The following is a 23,574-nucleotide window of genomic DNA, read 5'->3' as shown; positions in this document are numbered from 1 at the left end:
TTTTCTTTTTTTAAATATATTTTTATTGATTTCAGAGGGAAAAGGAGAGGGAGAGAGAGAGATAGAAACATCAATGATGATAGAGAATCATTGATCAGCTGCCTCCTGCATATCTCCTACTGGGGATTAAGCCCACAACCCTGGCATGTGCCCTTGACTGGAATCAGACCGAGGGCCCTTCAGTCTGCAGGCTGACACTCTATTAACTGAGCCAAACTGGTTAGGGCAAAAACATTTTCTTTATGATTTCTGGATTTTTATGACTTGCATGTAAGCCTCCTATAGTCTTATATGTTTTCTTCTATCTTTTTCCTGTTTTTAACAATTCTGCTTTTGTCATATAGTAAGTGTACAGCTTTTGAGTATATATTTGCTCTCTCATTCTCTCTATCTCTGTCTCTTTCTCTCTACATATGTATACATACTTACATATATATTACAGTTATTCATACAGAAAATAATGTAATAATTAAGAAATAATAATAATAATAACATAAGAATAAACTGTTTTGCAGACTCACAACTGTAAACCCACTTTTGCCCAACTTTGTTTATATAACATTGAATTATTCATCAATTTGTGCTCAAGTACCAAGCTATTTTTATTGTATGAAATTTCACTATGTGGTAGGGCTAGACTCTGATTAAACCTTTTTTTACACTTTAAATTACATTGGCTATATTTCTTCAGAAGTTTGATTGACTAATTTATTATACTGCTGGGGCTTTGTCTTTTATTTTTGGAGTTATTCTTTTTTTGAGAACTTTTCAATTTATTCAATGGTAATAGGATTGCTTACTTTTTCTTTTCCCTTATATAAATCTTATAATTTATTTTTTTCCAGGAAAATTACCTCTTTACTCATGTGTTCTCCTTAACCTGAATAGATTTGATTAAACTAGTCATACAATTTCTTCCATAGCTGTGTTTATTTCTCTATCGTCATTCCTGATATTGCATATTTATAGCTTATTATCTTAATTAGTCTAGTTTGCATGTTTCCCCTAAAGAAGCACACTAGATGACACTGGCCCAACTGCCATATGCTACATATTCATTTCTCCAGCTAATGGCTGTATCTGGCCTCTGTAGCCTGCTTCGCTGGCCAGAAATATTAAAGAGTTATCATCTTTAGAAAACAACCTTGAACAATGACTGAGAGTAATGGTGCATAAGCCCTCCAGCTCCCTGGCCCCTCAGCAGGGAGAGGAGGAATTAATCCAGAGTTGTGGGCTCCATGCTGATTCCCAAAGTTGGTGAAGCTCCAATTGACCACTTAATTGATTTATTTCTATTTCTTTTAGTTTACTTCCCCTCTCTCTTACTGAGATTTTCTTCACCTCATACCTAAACTAATAGCATTACATTCTTTATCTCAGGGATTTTTAGTATCTTTATTATCAATAGTCAACAATCCAGGCAGGGAGATTTTAAGGCCACAAAACAGCATCTATTATATACATAAAACCCTATTATTTCTTTTAGTTCTATGCTTTCCTTTATACTTTTATCATGTAATTTTACATAATCAAATAATACATTTATTGTTTTATGTTTTTGAACTTTATATAAATAGAATCACACATTTTGTAATCTATCTTACTTTCTTGACATTCATCAATGTTATTGGGTGTATTACTTTCTATTTTCACAGAAAATTACATTGAATGAATATAGCACAAATTATTCTTCATTTGCTGTTGATGAACATGTAGGTTGTTTCTGCTTCATTGATTAATTTATTTATTCTGTGTCATTATTAACTACTAGAGGCCCAGTGCACAGATTCATGAACCAGTGGGGTCCCTTGGCCTGGTCTGTGGCTCTCCAACATTTCCCGAGGGGTCCTGGATTGCAAGAGGGTGCAGGCCAGGCCAAGGGACCCCAATGGTGCATGATTGGGGCCAGGGAGGGACCCCAGGAGGGCTCAAGGGTGTGTCCAGCCCATCTCTCCCAGTCCCCAGCAGCAAGGTAACCTATCACTTGGAGCATTTGCCTCCTGATGGTCAGTGCACATCATAGCTACTGATTGAATGGTTGAATGGTCAAACGCTTAGGCATATATATATATATATCTTGATAGAAATATCCCATAAATGTTTCACTAAGTGTCTAATACATGTCTTATTATATGTATGTCTAAATGTTTCTCTAGTATATTAAACCAGCATTAGGTTATGCTGCAGTAATAAATAACATTTAAATCTCAACAGCTTCCATCAAAAAGTCTTTTGATTTCCTTTAGTTTTAGTACTATTTGTTTGTCCATAGTTGGCTGTGACTCTCCTGTAACTTCCTTTACTCCAGGACCCAAGCTGATGGAGTAGCACTTACTTAAAAAAAAACATTGCCAACCTAATGGCAAAGCAAAAAAAAAAAATAAATAAATAACTAAATCAACATGCTGGCACGTCAAGCTTGTATTTGGAAATTACACAAGGCCATTCTACTCATGTTTCATTGGTAAAAGTTAATCTCTTGGTGAAGCCTCAGGAAATGATATTTTTCTCTAGGAGGCATTTGAATTTGAATTTTCCTGAGTAGAGGATGAGTGAAGAATGTTCCAACTTTTAGTTTCCCTTCCCATGTTATCCTTGTGCAGTTCATTGCTCATTTTTCTTTTTAATTTTGCTGTTATTTTAATATTATTGGTAATTGTTGTTCTCAACTGAAAGTTTTATGTGGTGCATTTTTTTCCCTCTAAGAGTGTGGTTTATATTTTCATTTTCTTTATAGTACTGTAAGATACCACACACAGCAATTCTTTATTTAATGAGCTTTAATTCATCAAAAATTCTTATTACTTGTGCTTTATGTGTTTTGTTTAAAAAATCCTTACTTTCCTCAAAAGTTGTTAACCAGTATAATGGAGTGATTGTATACCCTGAAGGACCATGCTACTACAAAACAACTAAGGCCTGGATCAAACATGCAGAGGCATGGAAACACATTTCTCAGAGGAAAGGGGTTGGATGGGTGGGAAGAGAATAATCAAAAACATATGCATAATGCATAGCCCATGGACATAGACAATAGTGTGGTGAAGGCCTGGAGTGTGACAGGATCTGGGTGGAGGAGGGCAATGTGGGGGAAGAGAGAAGGGGTGGACATCTGTAATAATCTCAACAATAAATATTAAAAAAAATAGAAATAGTCATGAATGAAATATTAAGGAAATAAAATATCTTATATTATAAAAGGCTAATATACAAATTGATCGAATGGCGGAATGCGGAATGACCGGTCACTCTGATGTGCACTGAGAACCAGGGGGCAGATGCTCAACACAGGAGCTGCCCCCTGGTGGTCAGTTCACTCCCACAGGGGGAGTGCTGCTCAGCCAGAAGCCAGGCTCATGGCTGGTGAGCGCCGTGGTAGTGGCATGAGCCTCTCCGCCTCCACGGCAGTGCTAAGGATGTCCAACTGACGGCTTAGGCAGAGGGCCTAAGCTGGCAGTCAGACATCCCCTGAGGGCCTCCAGGCTGCGAGAGTGCTCAGGCCAAGCTGAGGGACACCTCTCCCCGAGTGCATGAATTTCATGCACAGGGCCTCTAGTCTAGTTATAAGAGATTTAAAAAACACACATCAGGACATTATCTTCCACGTGAGATGAAGACGATATCAGGATATGATTACTCCTGCCTAGAACTAAAGAAAAAAAAAATCATTGGAAATACAGTAAAAATAGAGAAAGTATATGTTTGTAGGCAACAATGAGAACTGGAAAGAGAATGGGGGAGTCTTAAATAAGTGAGTTTGACTGGTACAGATATTCTGAGTGGAACTCTTGATTCTGAACTAGGAAACTAGAAAGAAAATCTGGACTTGGCACTCATCAAGGTCTACTGCTCAGGAACAGAGATACCCACAGAGTTTTTGACAGGAATTCAGAAAGCCTAAAAAATATGGCTTACTTTTCATAAATAAAACTGGAGAATTCTAGAGTTGCAGATGGTGGGAGGCTGAAAAGTTGGTAAGAATCACAGCAGACATTTTTAGGAAGATCTTTGCATAAACGTCTAGATCGGAGGCAGATCTGGGAGTGTAGGGTAAACTTGTCAAGTTCCGGTCAGCAAAGTCTCCAATGGAACTGAAGTAACCAGATGTGATTTGTCTCCCTGGTAGAGAAAAGGGTTAATCATTTTTTTGGAGAAAATATATCATAATCTAAGGCTTTTGTACTTACTTTCAAAGGGAAAATGAGGTGAGTTAAATCAATTACAAAAAGCAATTTAGTAGTTGAATCAAGAAATCATAAGCACCTGATGAAAGAATAGAAATATTTGAGGATAGTTTGTATTTCATTTATGCTCTGTGGTTGTTTTTCCTTCCTTTTGTGTTCCTCGTTTTTGTACAGACATATAGGATTGCTGCTGGGCACAAGTCATCCATAAAATATAATATTCTCCATTTATTAAGCATTTACTAGGCTGGATGGTCTATAGTTATTTTATCCTTTAATCTAAACTAATCTTTAAGAATAACATATGAGCACTCAGCCCCTCCTCCTCCATTTAAAACATGGTGAGATTATAACAATTGGTGTGAGAACGGAGCTTTCCCTGGTATACACAGAATTAGCTTCAGACCTTTCTGAATCCAAATCTGACAGCAAAATTTGTTTCAGATAAGGAATGTGTTACACTGTAGCATTTGCATTTCCTACCCATAGTGCACTTAAGAAGCACTTAGGAAATACATACCTTTTTAAATTTTAAATTTTTTGAAATAACTGTTAACTAGATTGAATTTTTTTGTTTGTTTGTTTTCAATCAATACAACGTAACTTCCTGGGTTGTGAAATTGGTGGAGGACAGAATTGGGCTGTAGGCTGCCCTGCAATGCATTGAAAAATTATCAAATGGGTTGTTTCTCATTATTCAGGCACCTACTGAGAGAAATAATGAACCTATGGAAGTAAGACTTTGCCAACTCACAAGGTCAATCCAAGATACTCAATAATTTAGTACAAGAATGGATGCCCATCTCTGAGAATTTGTGCTTCAAACAGATTGGAAACTTCCTCCTGGGGAAGCACATGGGGTGTGAGATACTTTGGAGCTTCAGGTATGGAGTGATGATCTGATGAAGGCAGCTCCAAGTCATGGCCTATTGAATTCCTTGCGTATGACCACTTCTGTCTTTACCCATGAACAGAAACAAATGAATGTGTCAAGGTAAGGTAACTGTGCGCATTTAGCAGAGAGCATATTGAAATCAATCATTTTCTTTCATGTGACAGTGTAGCCTAAGAGTCTTTGGGACAAATTTCCTGCTTGATCAATTTCTTCTTGATGGATGATAAGCTTTTACAGTGAAGTATCATGACAATAAAGGAGACATTTACTAATGACTTTAATATGACCTGTGCTAGAAATGATGCTGGTACAATGACAACCTTCTGGATTGGATCAAGAGAAGGGCTTAGAAGTGATAGACTAGTCCTAATGTTCCCTCAAGAACTCTCAGATTTCAATGATGCTTCAACAGTCTCATCCTCAGGAGGAATTGCAGGGTTATGAGGGAGATAGGGTGAAACATAATTTGTGGATGATAGTTCCACAGTGTATCCCTTCTCCCTTCTCTCAGTGCAATGGATACCCAAGGTGTAGATACTTATCCTCAGATTCTTATGCAGAAAATCAGCATTCTTTTTTTTTTAATTTTAATTTATTGTTTAAAGTATTACAAATAGTAGTACATATGTCTCCCTTTTCCCCCATTGACTTTCCCCCGGCCTCCTCTCCCCTCCACTCCCCCAAACATGCCCTCCCCCCTCCATCTTCCCGCCCCCCCCACTCCAGTGTCTTGTGTCTATTAGTTATGCTTATATGCATGCATATAAGTCCTTTGGTTGATCACTTACCTCCACCCCCCAACTCTCCCCAGCCTTCCTGCTGTAATTTCACTGTGCGATGCTTCTCTGCCTCGGTATCTATTTTTGTTCATCAGTTTATAATATTCTTTATTATCCATAAATGAGTGAGATCATGTGGTATTTTTCTTTCAACATCTTGATGTCTATGATGGTGCCATTGTGGTCAGAAGGGCAAGGCCCAGAAGCTCCTCCTGTCTACATTTCTAGGAATATTCTATTCTACAATGTATTTCCTTCATAATCCTCCTAATCAGGCTACCCATTTGGAAATCTATTAAAAAGCTACTGAAATTAGGTGAATGGGAGGAAAATAGGTTCAGTGAGCCCAGTGATATACAATATTGGGGAAAAATAGGCTTACAGTTGTTTGTATGGAAAATAACACAATGATAAATAAATAATAATACAAGAATAAACTTTTGCATACTCAACTGCAAACTTACTTTTGCCCCACCCTATATTAATGAGACTAGTAAGACTGAGTGATGGCTCTTCCCGCTGCAGACACTTGGGAAGAGAGATTTAAGAGAGAAGGTTAGAATGGAGGGAAGAAGGAGGAGAGAGAATAAACTGAAATAGATATAAAGTTATAAAGTCTAGGTTAAAATGTGACTGGAACAAGGACACAGAAGTGCATTTAGTATGGTTCAGTCACTGAGAAGGCATAATATGACCTATGGAGCTATGGAATAACAAACAGAAACAACCAGGATATCAGTTCTGCTATGTACAGGCTATGTACGTTGGGAAACCAGGCAACTTCTGCCAGAAAGTAATAGAAGTTAGCAGTGTTGGTAGAGAGATGTCCTTGGAAAGCAAAATACCAGTGTTCAAACCTGGGCTTCACACTTTCTATAGACTTTCATCTAGAAATTAGGAATGATAGTAACTACCTAACTGAGTGGTTGAAAGTTTTAAATAGTGCCTATTATGTAATAAACAGTCAACATATATTAACTATAGTATTTGCTTTAGATTCTCTAAGCATACATTTCTTACGAATGGCAATGCTTGCTCTGCCCAACTTGAAGGATAGTTCAGAAAAATCACATGATGTGATGGATCAGAAAGCTTTCAGACTCAGGGAATTATAACTTCCTGGCATACAAGCACATATTGTTCAGCTAAACCTATTCTGCACTATTAAATAAGAAAGCAGGAAGTGGAATCAAGTACTACTCTTCTGTCTCCTCTATTAAATATGTTCATTTTCATTTTATTAAAGACCAGTATCTCCTACTTAAATCTCTACATTTGAGTTGTGTGAAATTGGTCCAATAGTGTTTTCACAGAGTTAAAACTCACTGGAAAATCCCATGTGCTGGTTGGGAGCCTCTGTTTCTGAATAGTGTAGGATAAAAGTTTTGATAAAAATTATCTTTGTGAAAACATCAAGTTACTCCTCAAAGTGCCCTAGTTGCATATTGTAGTGATGGGAAGATGCTTGCAGCGTTCATGATAATTGCTGATATAAAGCAAGTGCATATCCCATGCCAGGTCACTGCACTCATCATTTCATATTTTTAGCGGATCTATTTCTCATATAGAATATTCTCATTACACAGATATGTAAATAGTGCATGAATTAGTAAGTGATTGGCACCAGACTATAGACTTATGGGACAGGGATTAGGTCCAAGTTTGTCTGGATCCAATCCTGTCTCCTGAGACAGATTTTCATGATGTCCATGATGATGCTGGTTCCTGTGTCCTCCCTGTCTCCATTTTCCAGTAATTTCTCTTTGTAGAAACATAGACCCAAAGAATTACATTAAATTAATTAACATGTATAATTTGAAAGAAGCAAGGCATTTAGTAAATACCTACAATGCCTTTTCTCTTCCCTCTTTTTTTTTTTTTTGAATCTAACTTGTCATTCTACAAAGTTTGCAAAAACAGCAAGGGCTTTTGTTTTCCCAACTATTTGGGAACATGTTGCTGATATGCCCCATCACCCTCACTTTATTGTGTATTTCTTGCAATACAAGGGATTCTCTTAAATAATCTGATAGGACCATAAACCTCAGGAAATTAACATTGACATCACTGCCATCTAATCTTCAGACCCTGTTCAAGTTTTGCCAATAAACCCAATAATATCCTGCATAGCAAAACGAGTCTGTCTAGCTTCACCCACTGAATTTAGTTGTTTTTCTTCAGTCTCATTAGACATGAAGCTATTTCTCAGCTTTCCTTGACTCTCATGACCTTTCTCTCCACTTCTGGAGACGACAGGTCAGCTTTGTGCGGAGTGGTTTCTTTTGAAGGATCCTGTCCTTTGGGTTTGTCTAATATTCCCTCAGTCTATGCACCTTTAACAGGAATATCACAGAGATTGTGCTGTGTTCTCCTCCCAACCTATTCTGTGGCATACAATTTTGATTTGACCCATTACTGGTGATGTTAACTTTGATCGTTTGATGAATGTGGTCTCCGCTTAGCTTCCCTGCTGAAAAGTTATGCTTTAAAACTTCCTTTTAAGAAATATGAATCTTGTGGGGAGGTACTTGGGTCACTATGCCTTAATGGGAGCTTAATTAATCCCTAAGTTCATCTCATTTTTGCCTCAAATGCTGTGAGGTAGATTTTATTGTTAAAAATGAAGAAACATGTTTAAAGAGAGTTGGTGTCTTTCCCAGTGTCATGTGGCCACTAAGCAGTCTGTGATATTGTGAACCATCGATGTCACTGAGATGATGAACGATGACCTACCTTGAAAAAAATAATTCTTATTACCAGTCTGGAAGGGGCTGGTCAGAGAGGAAGAACAGTTTGTTGCCAGAGTAGAAATTTCCCCTTAGTTCCTGAGAGCATAACAAAGAGTCAGAAATGGGTCCTACTCCTTTCAATGCCATGGCTCTTTGAAGCCAAGAAGTAAGAACCATGATTAAAAGGAAGAGTTGGGAAGTACATGAAGTATGACTTGGGAGAGCTGCATTTCAGCAAAGTCTCTACCATCATCTGATTATGAGATCTTGGGAAGACAGACAATTTCAATGGAAATCTTTAAGTAGTATTATAGAAGTGTATACAAGACCAAGAAGATGTTCAAGAAACTGTGACTTTGTTACTATTTATTGAAGTAAATAGTATATCATTAAAACTGGAACATGCTGTCATAATGATGGATGTCCTGTAGCAGAGTGATTAAAAATAAGCAGTTGAGCCCTAGCTCGTTTGGCTCAGTGGATAGAGTTGGCCTGCAGACCAAAAGGTCCCAAGTTCAATTCCAGTCAAGGGCACCTACCTTGGTTGCAGGCTCCTCCCTGGCCCAGGCTCTGGTCAGAGCTCCTGCAGGAGGCAACCAATCGATGTGTTCCTTTCATATTGATGTTTCTCTCTGTCTTTCCATCTCTGTAAATATCAATGGAAAAATGCCCTCGGATGAGGATTAATTTAAAAAAAAAAAGGCATATGCAGTTGAGAGTCAAAATCAAATTGAAACCTAGGTTTGATCAGGTAATGTCTATGCAATCTTGACCTCATTACACAATCCACCTATACTCATTTCTAAATCATAGGCACTTGGGAAAGATACAGTGTGTTTGAAACATATAAGCACCTGCCATATAATAAATATTGTTACCCATTTTTTATTACATCTTTAGGTAAAACTTGATTATCTTTAATATTTTTGTAAGAATTAGAAAATCTACAGATGCAACTATTGTCACACAACAACACCCACATTCAAAAATCCTGAAAAGCAATCACTCTGTGTCTATGTGATTTTGAATCTTCATAAACTCAAGTAAAGCCACACCATGGTTGAAGTTCTCTGGTATAAAGAAAAGCAACAATAAAAGCTGAGAGCAGACACAGAGATCTAGTTGTCCTATACAAAAAGCCTGTTTGAGCATCCCACAGAACAATTGCCTCATATGGAGTTATCCTTCACTCCCAAACCTCTGACCTTGAAACAAAACAATCTACAAACACATAAGCAAAGAGCTTAGGTACATGCCTAAGATTTTTATCTTTCATTTTTCTCAAAACCTACGGAAAGGGTATGGGATTTTTGAAAATGCTTGCTTGTGAACTATTAAAGAAACCTGTAAATTTTAAATTAGTAAGGCAACATGCTCTAAGTAAGGAGACAGAGAGAGAGCCCTTGAGTTCAATGAGCTGATTTTCTGGAAACCAAACCAAAACTGTGTCAAAGACAGTGCATTCTTGATGACTATAGAAACCATTTTAAAGTGAAAACATTCAAATGGAATTTTAACTCAAGAAGTTCACACCCAAGAGTTCTCTGCTCTGCTTTTAGAAAAATAAATATACATTGATTTGTCATGTACTTCCAACAAATAACTAACATTTATTGAAAAGCTGATATGTGTTTAAGAGCCTGAATAGATGTTGAAAGTATTAAAACATATCCTGTATGATACCACTTATATGTGGAATCTAAAAATCCAAAATGGTAAAAATAGAATAAACTGGTGGTTACCTGGCCCTGGGAGTGATGGGGAAATAGGAAAGGTGTTTAAGGGTACAGACTTGTAACTAATCCTACCTAATAAAAGGTATATGCAAATAACCATCACTCCGCTATGCCCACGATTGGGCCGGCGGGAGGCTGGGGGGCGGGACTCGGGGTGGCCTATCCGGCCGTTGAGAAGATCAAGATGGCGGTGCCCAGTCCTCTTAGTTCCGGGGGTCCCTGGGGAGATAGCCACCCCGGGGAAGCGAGGCCAGGCTGCCCAGCTGCTCCCGGGGGCCCCTGGGGAGATCGGCAACCTAGGGGGGCGTGGCCAGACTGCCCAACCCCTCTCCCAGGGGTCCCTGGGGAGATCGCAGCCCCGGGGGGTGCGTGGCCAGGCCCGCCCAGCCGCTCCCGGGGTCCCTGGGAACATTGCATGCGTGGGTTGCTGAGACCCAGACCAGGCCTCTGGCCACAGATTCATAGTTTCGCGGAGACCTAGGGCAGGGATCTGCCTCATCTGTAGAGAGACAGAGGTTCTGCAGTGCCCCCAAGACGTGGGTGGGCCCAGCCAGGGATCAAGGGGCATGGAAGGACTCCTGGCAGAGGGGCAAGGACCCTCACCCCTGAGGCAGGGGTTGAGGGGTGGTGCCACCTCAGTGGAGCAGTGCTGCACTGCAGGGTACTGGTCTGACTGACATGATTCAGAGAAGCTCCCAGTGCTAATGGGCCTCGCTCAGGCGGCCTTCACACTTCAGAGGCAGTGACTCCTACTCCTGCCTTGACCCAAAAGCAAGCTCACGACACCCTGCCCCATGGCAGAGCATGCCTAGGCAGTGAGTGGGAAGCCTTCCACCTGCTTCGGAGAAGGGGGGGCAGTAAAGAATGGGGGAAGAGGAAAGAATGTGGAGCATCTGCAATGAAGAGGTGCTCCAGAAAGATGCTTGGAAGCCTGACTGGAAGGTTTGTTCTGTTTGCCAGGCGGCTGCCCCTTAGAGGGTGCAGGCTGGGCTGTGGGACACCCCCCCATGCATGAATTTCATGCACTGGGCCTCTAGTAGTAAATAAGTCACACCCTTTAGTGAATATACCAGTAGAATTGTGTTATACTCATCACACTTTCTAGAGCATGGCTCTGAGGGCTTCCTGTGTGCTGAGTCAAGTTCCACAGCCAACTGGAATTGGCCTCAGTTTCCTGGTCTATAAAATGGATGAAGCGTGTCCCAGTTCCTTCACTGAGCTTTGATGGCCAATTGAGATACTATATAAAGAAAATGAGGGAAGAAGTGAGAAAGAAAAGGAAGGACAAGCAACACAAAAGAAAGACTGAAAGGAACCTGTAAACCCATTGTCACTTAAATAGGGAATATAGTCGATAGTGTTGTTATGATGGTATGATGCCAGGTGGGTACTAGAAATATTGGGGAACACTTTGTAAAGTATATGATTGTCTAACCACTATTCTGTAACTAATATAAAACCTGAAACCAATACAAAATAATGTTCAATGTAAAGAAATGAAAATTGGAGTGAAATTTTTATAAATTTCAAATTTTAAATAAAAGCTGTAAAGGAAGGAAGGGGAGAATAAAAATAGTGTTTTTCATTTTACCACTTCATTAAAAAGACAGTTGTCTTTATATGGTGCTTTTATACTTTTCTAAGTCATTATCTCATTTTAATTTCCAGGCAACTTAAAGACAAGATAATTATTTTCTCCACTATTCAAAGAAAGGAAATCTTGGTGTCTGGTCCTAATGATTCAATCATCAAGCCCTTATTGTAAAGCAGGGTTAGTAAAATTTTCTGTGCAGGGTCATATCTATACTAATAAAAGCCTTGGGGGTGACCAGGCCAGCAGGGGAGGGTATTTGGGGGCAATCAGGCCTGCAGAGGAGCAGTTAGGGGGCAATCAGGTAGGTAGGTTAGCGGTTAGGAGCCAGCGGTCCCAGATTGTGAGAGGGATGTCCAACTGCAAGTTTAGGCCCAATTCCACAGGCCTAAACCTGCAGTTGGACATCCCCCGAGGGGGGTCCCATATTAGAGAGGTTGCAAGCTGGGCTGAGGGACACCATCCCCAGTGCACGAATTTCGTGCACTGGGCCTCTAGTCCTATCTAATAAAAGAGTAATATGCAAATTGACCATCACTCCAACACACAAGATGGCCAGCCCCATGTGGACACAAGATGGCTTTCACAAGATGGCCAGCAACGGAGGGCAGTTGGGGGTGACCGGGCCAGCAGGGGAGGGCAGTTGGGTGCAACCAGGCCTTCAGAAGAGGACAGTTAGGGGTGACCAGGCTAGCAGGGGAAGGCAGTTAGGGGCAATTGGGCCTGTGGTTGGAAGCCAGCAGTTCTGGATTATGAGAGGGATGTCCCAGATTGGAGAGGGTGCAGGCTGGGCTGTGGGACACCCCCCCCCCCCATGCATGAATTTCATGCACTGGGCCTCTAGTAGTAAATAAGTCACACCCTTTAGTGAATATACCAGTAGAATTGTGTTATACTCATCACACTTTCTAGAGACTAGATCATAATTATTCCAACCACAAAAAAGTACTAATTATGTGATATGATAGAGGTACTAACTATTGCTACAATAGCAATCATATTACAATATATAAATATATCAATAAACATGTTGTAACACCTTACATTTATACAATGTTATATGTAAAATACATTTCAGTTTAAAAATCAAGAATAAATAATTCAGTGGAGCAGATTTTAAGGTTGCTGGAGTCAATGATAAACCCATAGAAAATGATAGCAATAATCACTCTTAAATCTCACTCCAGTTAATAAAATCATCTTCATCTTCATGGTCACTCTCTTTATTATGGCCACCACCAACCCTCACAATAACAAAAAACTGGCTTCTGGCTTACATGGTCACAATTCTTACTTCCTCTGCATCCACACCTTGAATCCATGTATCTTTGCAAAGCTGTGGCCTATAATTCCCCTTGGGCATGCAGCCTTCCCTCTTTTTGTTCCTATAACCCCACTGAATCACTCCTTTAGAGACTTTCATTTTCTGCATCACAATACATATTTTTTACTTGTCTCTCTTTCCCACAATCTCATTAATTCCTTGAAGGGAAGAATTGTGATAGTCAGTGATTCCTATTCCAGAAGAATTTCTAGGCTATATCAAGTACATAATAAGTTAGTTTTTGACTAAATGAACTACCATGTAAGTGTTAGAACTGGGACTAAAATCTTGTAATTGAAATCTTGAGTTTACTATCCCTCCTACAATGCAGTTGTCTCAACCATGCTAGACTTAAGGGCAACATTGCAAGACACACAAAATTTTAAAACACCGTATTATATTATACAAATGCAAGGCTGCATTTATTATTAGACTTGAATGACACACACTGTGTCTGGTATAAGTGAAGTCAAGGGGGAGGCAGAAGGATTCTGGGTTTTGGAATTAAAGTGACAGCAGTTTGCTCCATCACTCACTAATTATTGTAGCATTTGCAAGGCAGTAAAATTAATTTAAACCTTGGTTTCTTCATCTGAAACACTCATAATTTCTCCCTCAGAGCATTCATGTGACGAAAAAGGGAAAATTCAAACTAAACTTCTTGGCTCAGTGCACAAAAAACAGCAGGTGACCAAAATCTTTGTGTTTACCGACTTTCTCCTTTTTGGCAGTGGTAAAACAGAATTTTTTTTTTTTTTTTTTGGTCTTTCCTACTTGTATGCTCTCTCCTCTGAAATCACCAGTCTCTTCACTGCTTCTGATCTATTTTATATTTTTGTTCAGAGCCAGAATTAAATATTTGGCCACGAATATTGAGACCTGCTAGTAAACCAATGCATACTCTTTTTGGAAAGATTCAAAGTTGCCTGCAAAATTCTCCAACTTTGCCCATGATGATTTTCAATCCCAATTCTCCAACCCTACTGACTCTCACCAGAGCGACACGCTCCTCTCTTCTCTTCTACCCACAGAAGGATTCTCAAGTAGAGGGTATAGTTTGGCCTTCGGTACAAACAGAATTCTAGCCTTGTATAATAAATATTGTGCTTTTTATTTTTTTTTAATTATAGGGTGTTGTTGTTCTTTAAATAAGCATAGGATTTGAAGTCAAAACACCTGGGCATGTCTTCTGGCTCTATGCTAAGTATACCCACTGGTTGATATTTTAGTGTGTAACATTTGAGCTTCTGTTTACCCATCTGCTGCAATAAGAATAATGATGTCTAAATCAGAGGTTGTTCTGACAACTCAAAGAGAGGACATTACTGAAAATGCCTCAAGTACTTGGCTGGCCATAAACATGAATGGAATCTTATTTATGGTGTACTTCCTGTAGACAGTGATGTGTGTAGTAACTACAAATCCAATTCCACCCTCTACTTCATACGAACACCTGAGTCTTGATATTTTGGAGAGACATGAATCATCAGTGGGCTCTGTTACACCTGTTCCATGGAACCTAGAAGTCTGGCTTGAAGTTCACAACTTACAGGGAAATGAATATAAGCCAGGAAATGGCCGGAGGTGAAAGTTTTATTCTCCTTTATCATCTCCTAGTTTAGGGAATGACATATCCATATGTTTATGCATTTATAGGTACAAAGAGAGGTATCATATAAGCAGTGATTATCTTGCAGGCCATTTCTCCCAGCATCATGGGAGTTCTATTGAAGATGGCAGTCTGTGAAATTAGCCTAAAGCAGCTTGCCCCAGGCAGCTGCTATCATGCAGCTTACATCTTCCCCTTTACTGCTACCCTATATGAAGAGAATGCACTAGATTCTTTAAAGATATGAATATTCCTAGAAACATGTATTACCTGACCTTCTCATAAAGGGAAAATGCTGTCTTTTTCTAGGACAAATATTTGACAGCTGGTTTGGATTACCAATGAAGCTTGAGAAAGCCTTGGACAAAATTTTACTGAAGACAAGGGTCATTTTTCTAGCCAAGGAGTGAGATGGGTCTATTCATTTTTCTCAAATATATCCCTTAATGTGAAAAAATAAGCTTTGTTGGGTAAATTCCAGCCTGGAAAATAGTAGATATTTTTTTTTTTTTTAGTTACTTAGTCCTTAGCTCCTAAAAGATCTAGGGCATGCATGTCTATCCCCTTTGTTACCCACTTTTATTTTCAAATATAATATGTTATATTCTTTATCAGACCTAACACATAACCTCTCATAAATTTGGCAAATGCACCTATTGATATTAAAGTGAATATACACTGCATGCACATATATCAAAATGCACACACACATGGATTAGTACATAGACTTGACTATAAACTGATGCCAAATATTGTGGGATATATGCAAACTTGTAATAAACATGTTGTTGCCCCTCAAATTTCAGTGAGTTGCTGGTGTACCACAAACTGTGATTTAAGTAACTTTAGAAGTTACTTTTAAAATAGCCAAATAAAATGAAAATTGTCAACTCACTCTGCTTTCAAAATAATTGTTGGGTCTAGTGATACCTTCTCCTGTTCCTCTACCTTCATAAGCACAAAACTAAATAACTAAAATAAATAGTCAAAAATAAGTATTTTCAAAAAAACATTTTACTGCATTGTCAAAGACTGTATTTTCCTGTATGTTTCCTACTAACGTTCTTAAAATTATTTCACTTATCATGGATATGCAAAATGAATAAAAAATAAAATGAACAGGTTAAAGCAAACAATAATGATAAGAAAAGCACTTTCATACATAAGGTAGATTATATGGTAAATAGATTTAAATAATCACATGAAAATATTAATGCTTCCTATCCTCTACTTCCCCAGTTTCCACCTATACATCAAGGTCCCCTCCTGTGTTATCTCCTCCTGAAAATGTCCCTGGTCACCTAGTGATGTTATTTTAAATTTTTAATCCCTTTTCTTTTTTTCTTTTCCCTGTGTAAGCATTAGTGTTTATTCTTCAAGTGAAACAGTGCTTATACATAGGGTATAAGCCGAAACAAGTGGAGGAATTGGACTTGTGGCAGAGGATACAGGATCAGACTCTTGTTCCTCCAATGTCACCTTTCTCCCTCTTCATCCTCCAGATGCCCCCTGAGACACCTCCTGAGAAATTTAGGTTTACACAGAGCACAATATAAATAATCTACTTATGTAAGCTACTCACAGTTGGGTTTAGTTTTCTCTAACTCCCGTGGATTTATCGCATGATGTCATCCAGTTTCTATGCTATATTATAGTTATTTATAACCAAGTCTCTCTTTTCCAAGAAAAGAGATTAACTTTTTGTGTGATTAACTTTTATATTTTAACTTTTATATTACATTTTATATTTTACATTATATTTTTATATTTTATAATGCAAAACACACAAAAATAATACATTCTGTAGATGTACAAACAATACTTGCTTACTAATCAGTGCTAGTGTGAATGAGGTACATCCATATTGAATAGATACATTCTTGGTGGAATTCTATTATGGAGGATGTTGTATATACTATTAATATATCAAGGGTGAATCCTTTAGGCAATGAAAATACATTGGAGTGAGTGACATAAGACAGCTGTGCTTTGGGAAATTATGAAAAAAATAAGGTCTTTAGAAAATCAAAGCAATGGCTAAAGAAAGAGTCAGATCAGTAGAGTCATTATTTTTATCCATACACCTATTAAAATATGTAAATAGCTCCAAATCAAAATTGTGTATGGCATGTATTCAACAACCAGATTCTTTTCTTTCTCAGTTTACCCATATATTATATATCCAATAATAATCTCTCTGCTACCTACTGCAGAGCAGCTCCAAGGTTAAGGTAACAATGTATGTGAAAGCTCTCTAGAAATGAGAAAACTCTAGATGATGTAAGGCATTATTAACATTAGTTTAAGTATCTATTGTTCAGATTTATAAAACTCTAACATACATGAAGAGTTAAACTATTTTACAGGCATGATACAAATTACAAGTTCAACTTTCTATAGAACTCTTCTGTAAAAATGACACAGACTATTGTTAAGATTTAGACAATAGGTTAGATTCTCCCAGAAATAGACATCAGGTCACAGAAGAAAAAGTTACCACAAGAAACTTTTGGTAACTGGTGTCAGATACCTCACATCACCTTTCAACATCTCGTGGAGTCAATGACAAGAAGAATTGCCGCAGTATTGAAGGCAAAAGGTGGCCCAATGAAGTACTGATGGGGTGGTCATAATAATCTGGTCACTCAGTATATATATATATATAGATATATATACATATATACACACACACACACACATACATATATGTGTGTGTATATATATATGTATATATATCTATATATATATATATATATATATATATACACACACACACACACACACACACACACACACACATACATATACGGAGTGTATATATATATATATATATATATGACTACTCAAGTGAAGTAACTATAATAATAAACAAAATATAGGCCAATTTGAATGAAAGGGTTTAATAAATCAAAATAAGGAGGCTATTTTCAACCCAAGCAGGCAAACATAACCCCGGAAAGGTCCAACTTGACGTTAACAGTGAAAAGAAAGTATTATGCATTTAATGGACTGAATTGTAACTTATTTGGTATAGACTCATGTTATTATTGTGGATAAAATGCAGTTAGACTGAGACTCAGGCTCCATTTTCATGGGCATACAGAAGAAATGGTCTCACTTTAGATCACCTGCCTGGTTTGTTAGACAAAATTAACTTTAGGCCATTCAAGGGCAGATGCACAATCCATAAGACCTTAAGAAAACACTTCTTAAACAGATCTTCAATGTATGCCTCTGTGGAATTGAGATAATCATTTCTTAATCACCTTCACAACATTTCTGCTGCAAATATACAGATACAAATGACTATACATAATTATCTGAAATTCTTAACTCGGTGTACAACATATCAATACATTCAGTGGCTGTTACTTTTCCAATTATGTCAACCTATGTATCCAGATGGAATAAAATGATACTAGATAGACCCAATGTTTAGAATTTTAGAAGATTTTCTCATTATATTTCTCTGATTAAAATGTTGTCCCACATGTCAAATGCCCAAAGTCTGCCCTTAATTTAAAGCCTCAGTGAAATTCTAGGGCTTTAATGAAGCTACCATTAACTGCTCCATCTGGACATAATTGCTTCCTCCGTTAGGCTTTCATACACATTTTTTTCTATAAATCTCTTGTTACTTTCTCCCTGCCTGAAGAGAAGCGTGATGGTGTTAAAGGTAGCACAGACTTGCTTCGATGACTTGGCTCCATCACACACCAGCTGTTTGTTCCTGGACAAGCAGAATGACCTCCTTGCACTTCTGCTTTTCCAGCCCTACAAAGGTGGCCCAGATATCTACCTCATTGTCATATAAAATCACATTCACAGAGTGTATGGAACATATACTTATATTGACTGGGAAACTTTCCCCATAGAATGAGCCAATTATAATATTATTTATCCTTGTGCCTTTCCTTGTCATATTTACTAATTGCTCACTCCATTCTTTTGCCCCAAACCAAAAATGTAAAAATTCTACTTTATATTTGTGTTCTTGGTAGCCTCACCAGAGACCAAAGTTAGCAAGTGCATTTAATTGGAGAAGCCCTCAATATATTACTCTATAATTGATGTAAAATATAATAATGTTATTTATAGCTAATATTTATGTATATCAGATATTCTATTAAATGCCTATGTTATATTAAATTATTAGAAGCCTTGCCCTGGCCAGTATTGCTCACTGGTTAGAGTGTCTGCCTGTGAACCAAAGGGTCTCAGTTTGATTCCCGGTCAAGCGCATGTACCTGGGTTGAAGGTTCAACCTTTGGCTCCAGTTCATTGCAGGAGGCAACCAAACAGTGTATCTCTCTTACATTGATATTTTTTTCCCTCTCTTCCCCCTCTTCCATTGTCTGCAAAAATCAATGGAAAAAATATCTTTGGGTGAGGATTAACAACAAAAAATTATCAGCAACCTTATGAATGTATTATTTGTTCCATAATTAACAGGTAAGAAAACTGAGGTTTGGAAGGACTCGTCCTTGAACAAGTTTTGTGTGAATATTTACACACCGAGGTCTGATTATGAAGAGCACTTTACTATGATGTGACATGTTATTTTAAAAGAATCTATTCGTTTCCCATTTTTGATAACTAAGGGAATTTCCTTTGTGCAATCTAAAAATTTTCTGATTGGACATTGGATATCTTTTATTTATCTTCCTCCCAAAGTGTAGACTATATCTGAAATTGCCTGTAGCTCCCAATTAGATTGATTTGCCAGTAGGAAAAATAAATGACAATTGGTACTAATCAGTATCTTGTGAGTTTGTCTGGTATGAACCTTGTTAGGAATCTAAATTATTAGAGGCTAAAGAACCATATATATCTCCCTAAAAAGTAACCCTTAATACCAAAGGTAATTGGAAGCATTTTTAGGATGTTAGATTTGATTGTTTCTTAAAGTTGATGAGAACTGAAAGTTTGAACAGAGTAGTTTGAACCTTTGTTGTATAGATGAATAAAAAAAGTATAAGGATTGGATGTATAATAATTTTTTGAAAGTTGCAGTGCCACAGGTGGTTTATGTACATTATATTGTTTAATTTGATCACCAACCCTGTGAAATAATTACCATCATTTCAACTTAAGTATGAAGAAATATTCTCATCTATGGTAAAGCAACCAACCATCCTAGTCCTGACATCTTTGGTCTACAACTTAATTGAAGACTAGGTTGCTTCTGAGGTCGCTGGACTAGTCAGAAACCACCCCTGCTATAAAGCTTGAAAAACAAAATAAGGCAGCCATATTTCTTAAAACTGATTTGGTAATCAGATACTTCTTACTTAAGCTACAAGTAGAAATATTTTCATGTGACTGTGACCTAGCAGGTTTTAGTCCCAGTTCATTAGGTAGCAATAATCTTATTTACCTTAATGCTAACATATTCCCCTAGAGCAGGGGCACCTTGAAAAGAACATTGAAAGCTGGCTTCATGAATGAAAAGGGATTGCCTGTGGGAAAGGTTCTCCATATGCTCCATACTTAGCAGATCTGCGTGGTTAAGAAAGAGTAATCATGCTGAATGTTGAGGTGACAGCGTAGTCTCAGGATCACATTTGTATGCATTAAACATCTGGACTATGACAGGGTAAATCTTCAAATAGTTCTGGCAAATTAGGCAATGTGGTTACATGAAAAAGGCGCTGGGCTTTGCCCATCATCCTGGAACTGCCATGAGCTATTCCTGGGACCTTGAGATAGTTACTCCATCCATTCATGGTTTTTGTTTGTTTGTTTGTTTGTTTTTCCCATCTGCAAATTGAGGAGGGTGAATTGGATACTTGCTGAGGATCCTTGTGGTCATGTGTCTAATGACCCATTTAGTGTAGATTCTAAAGTAATAAGTACACTCCCACCTCGTCGTCCTTTACTAAGATGATTCCTATGCCTGCATCATTTATTAAAATTACTGTTTTAAAGCCTGGCAGAATTTTTAAAGCCTATTTTTATTTGATTACCAATAACTAATTTAAAAATATGGTCCTGTCTATGTCCTTCTTGCACATATGCTTCCTTCAGAGATTTTCTGAGATTAACCAGGAATGCCAACAGACAAGTCTAATATGGAAAGCCACTGTTTCGTAAATATTTACACCCTAAATAACTTGGATAGAGCCTGACTCATGTTCAGTCTGTTTTATATTGTAAAAATAGTCTTAGTATAACCAAACAACCATCTTGACAAATGGGTTTAATGAAAAAAAAAAAAATATTTAGATCTTCTGCAATTTAGCTTGGGAAATTGTGGGACCCCCTTTCACGTCCCGCGTGGTTCAGGGTTCGGGTTCTGGAGAAGGCTGCACACAAATAAAAGAGACAAGAAAAGTATTAATTTGGGAATATTGGGGGCTAGGCAGGAGCCCACCTCTAGGGGGAGGACTATACCTGGCTCTGGCTTTGCTATCCCTTTTATTAAGGTTATGGGATACACCCATATCCTTTAGGCAGGAAATTCCAATAATAGCCAATCAGCAAGAATTTACATAAGACTAACAGGTGGAGGCTGCTTCAGCTACCAATGTCCAACTAAACAATGAGTGATTAGCTCCGACCTTTCAGAGCAATTAAGGTTGACCAGCCTTCAGGATTCCCTGTCCACATCTCTCTATTAGTGACAATGATCGGTTTCTGGCAGGAAATACTCCCACTCTTCTCTGCTGCCTACTTTTATCCACCTCTTTTAATATTTTCTTCTGGTCTCCATTTTCCTTTGGTATTGCCTCCTTTTCAACATCCAACCCAATTTGAATATGAAACTACATTTTTAGACTGGGCACCCATGCTTATACCTGGATCCTTCTCAGGATGTTTCTTCTCATAATGGCTCGTAGGTTATAGGTCTCACATTCTTGGGAGATGGTGGTCATCTTCCAAGCCTTTCTTAGGTCTCTGGAATTTCATTAAATTGGAATTTCACATCTTTCAAAGAAAATAAAACTAAAAGTATAATAAGCTAGAGACTCACCAGGGATGAAGAATGTCGGGTGAAGAGTAGAAAATGATCAATTGTGGTCAAAGAAAGACTCAAAGGAGTAACATTGGTGCTAAAACCTCAATGCTGAGAAGAATTCATTCTTATAAAATCTAGAGGCAAAGAAGAGTGAGAACCGAGTGATTGAGAAAGGCATGTGTTTGAAAGACCTGGGAAATAGAAAGAGAACCAGTGCAGTAAAATATAGCAAGCATGGAGAGTATGATTTAAAACCAAGTGAAAGTGTAGATAAAGGCCAGTCCCCTGAGGCCTATAAAGGGCCTAGAAGTCTTCAGGTTTTATTATAAGTATAATGGGAATTTAGGCAATGGGGAATCTTAAGATAAAGACTAAGGATTGGAGGCTTCTAGTGACTTTGTATTAGCTATTTATAAGGGCCATAGGACCTTGTTAGTTGATACCAAACTCCCTTCTATAGAATATATTGATGTCCAGGAATAAGTTGATATATTCCTCTTCATAAGAATAGTAAGGGTTTCCACTTGTCTAAACTTATATATAACTATGACATTTGGTTCTGTGAAAGTTTTTCTCCTGTGGGCTAAAGAATCAAAATACAAAACACATTCTGGTAAGTTATTGGCAAGCTCTGCACCAGAATTCTCTCTTTATCCCTAAGTACATGGTGCTCTGGTTATGAGTTTAAAGCTAAGAATATGGGCCTGGCCAGCATGGCTCATTGGTGGAGCATTGGCCTATGAACTGGGAAGTCACAGCTCAATTCCTGGTTAGGGCACATGCCTGGGTTGCAGGCTCAATCCCTTGTGTGGGGCATGCAGGAGGCAGCCGATCAATGGTTGTCTCTCATCATTGATCTTTCTCTCCCTCTCTCCCTTCCTCTCTGAAATCAATAAAAAATGTTTTTTTTTAAAGCTAAGAATATGAAAGACATGAGCCCAGAGATTGAAAGCTTAAATTAGCATGTACCTTTAACAGGAATCTTAACTGGTGACCTCTTGGTTCATGGGTTGATGCTCAACCACTGGGCCACACTGTCAGGTGAGTTGTATAGCACATGAGCTCCTGTTTTTGGCAAGCTGAACCCCAAAGAGATCCACATTTTAAGTGCTAGAACATGTGACTTTGCTGATGTGATTAAATTAAAGACCTTGAGATGTAGAGATTACCCACATGGGTTCAATGTAGTCACAAGGTTAAGGAGACAGAGAGTCACCAGATAAGGACATGTGACAATGGAAATAGGGGTCAGTGAATGAGAGAATGATTTGAAGATACTATGCTAATGGCTTTGAAGATGGAGGAAGGGGCTGCAGGCCAAGGCATGAAGGTGGCCTCGAGAAGCTGGGAAAAGCAAAGGAGTAGTTTATCCATGGGAGTCTTTAAAGGAGCTAGCTTAGATGACACTTTAACTTTAGCCCAATAAGACTGATTTTGATTTTCTGACCCATGGAAATATCAGATAAAATTTTTGCATTGTTTAAACATCAAATTTGATATAATTTTCTACAGTGGCAATAGGAAGTTAATTCAGTGTCATTTCTCTCCTGTTCAGTTTATTCCATTCTGTCCACATGTTTTGACAGCTGATCTTATAGGACAGTGGTATCACATCACTTTTATTTTGTATTCATTTTATTATTCTCTATTGTCAACTTTAACATTTTAATAACATACCTTGTTTTTCCTGGTATAGCTTGTTGCAGCCTAAGGGATGAGGAGCTGGCAGTGGGCTGTGGCACAGAAGTCCTTTGTTCTAAAATAGATTG

General features: G+C 38.1%; 1 long non-coding RNA gene across 1 annotated transcript; it reads right to left on the bottom strand.

Moving 5' to 3' along the window:
- Positions 1-3,552: 3,552 nt before the first annotated feature.
- Positions 3,553-23,539, bottom strand: LOC114234908 (uncharacterized). The gene is made up of 4 exons (XR_003621091.2): positions 23,483-23,539; positions 21,821-21,939; positions 3,916-4,119; positions 3,553-3,649 (listed from the first exon to the last, which is right to left on the bottom strand). It is a non-coding gene; the product is annotated as an uncharacterized LOC114234908 (long non-coding RNA).
- Positions 23,540-23,574: the final 35 nt, after the last annotated feature.

Source organism: Eptesicus fuscus, chromosome 2 (assembly GCF_027574615.1).
Source record: "Eptesicus fuscus isolate TK198812 chromosome 2, DD_ASM_mEF_20220401, whole genome shotgun sequence".
In the NCBI taxonomy this organism is placed as follows: Eukaryota; Metazoa; Chordata; class Mammalia; order Chiroptera; family Vespertilionidae; genus Eptesicus; species Eptesicus fuscus.
Note: the sequence above shows the minus strand (reverse complement) of the source record. Positions and strands in the feature narration are given on the sequence as shown.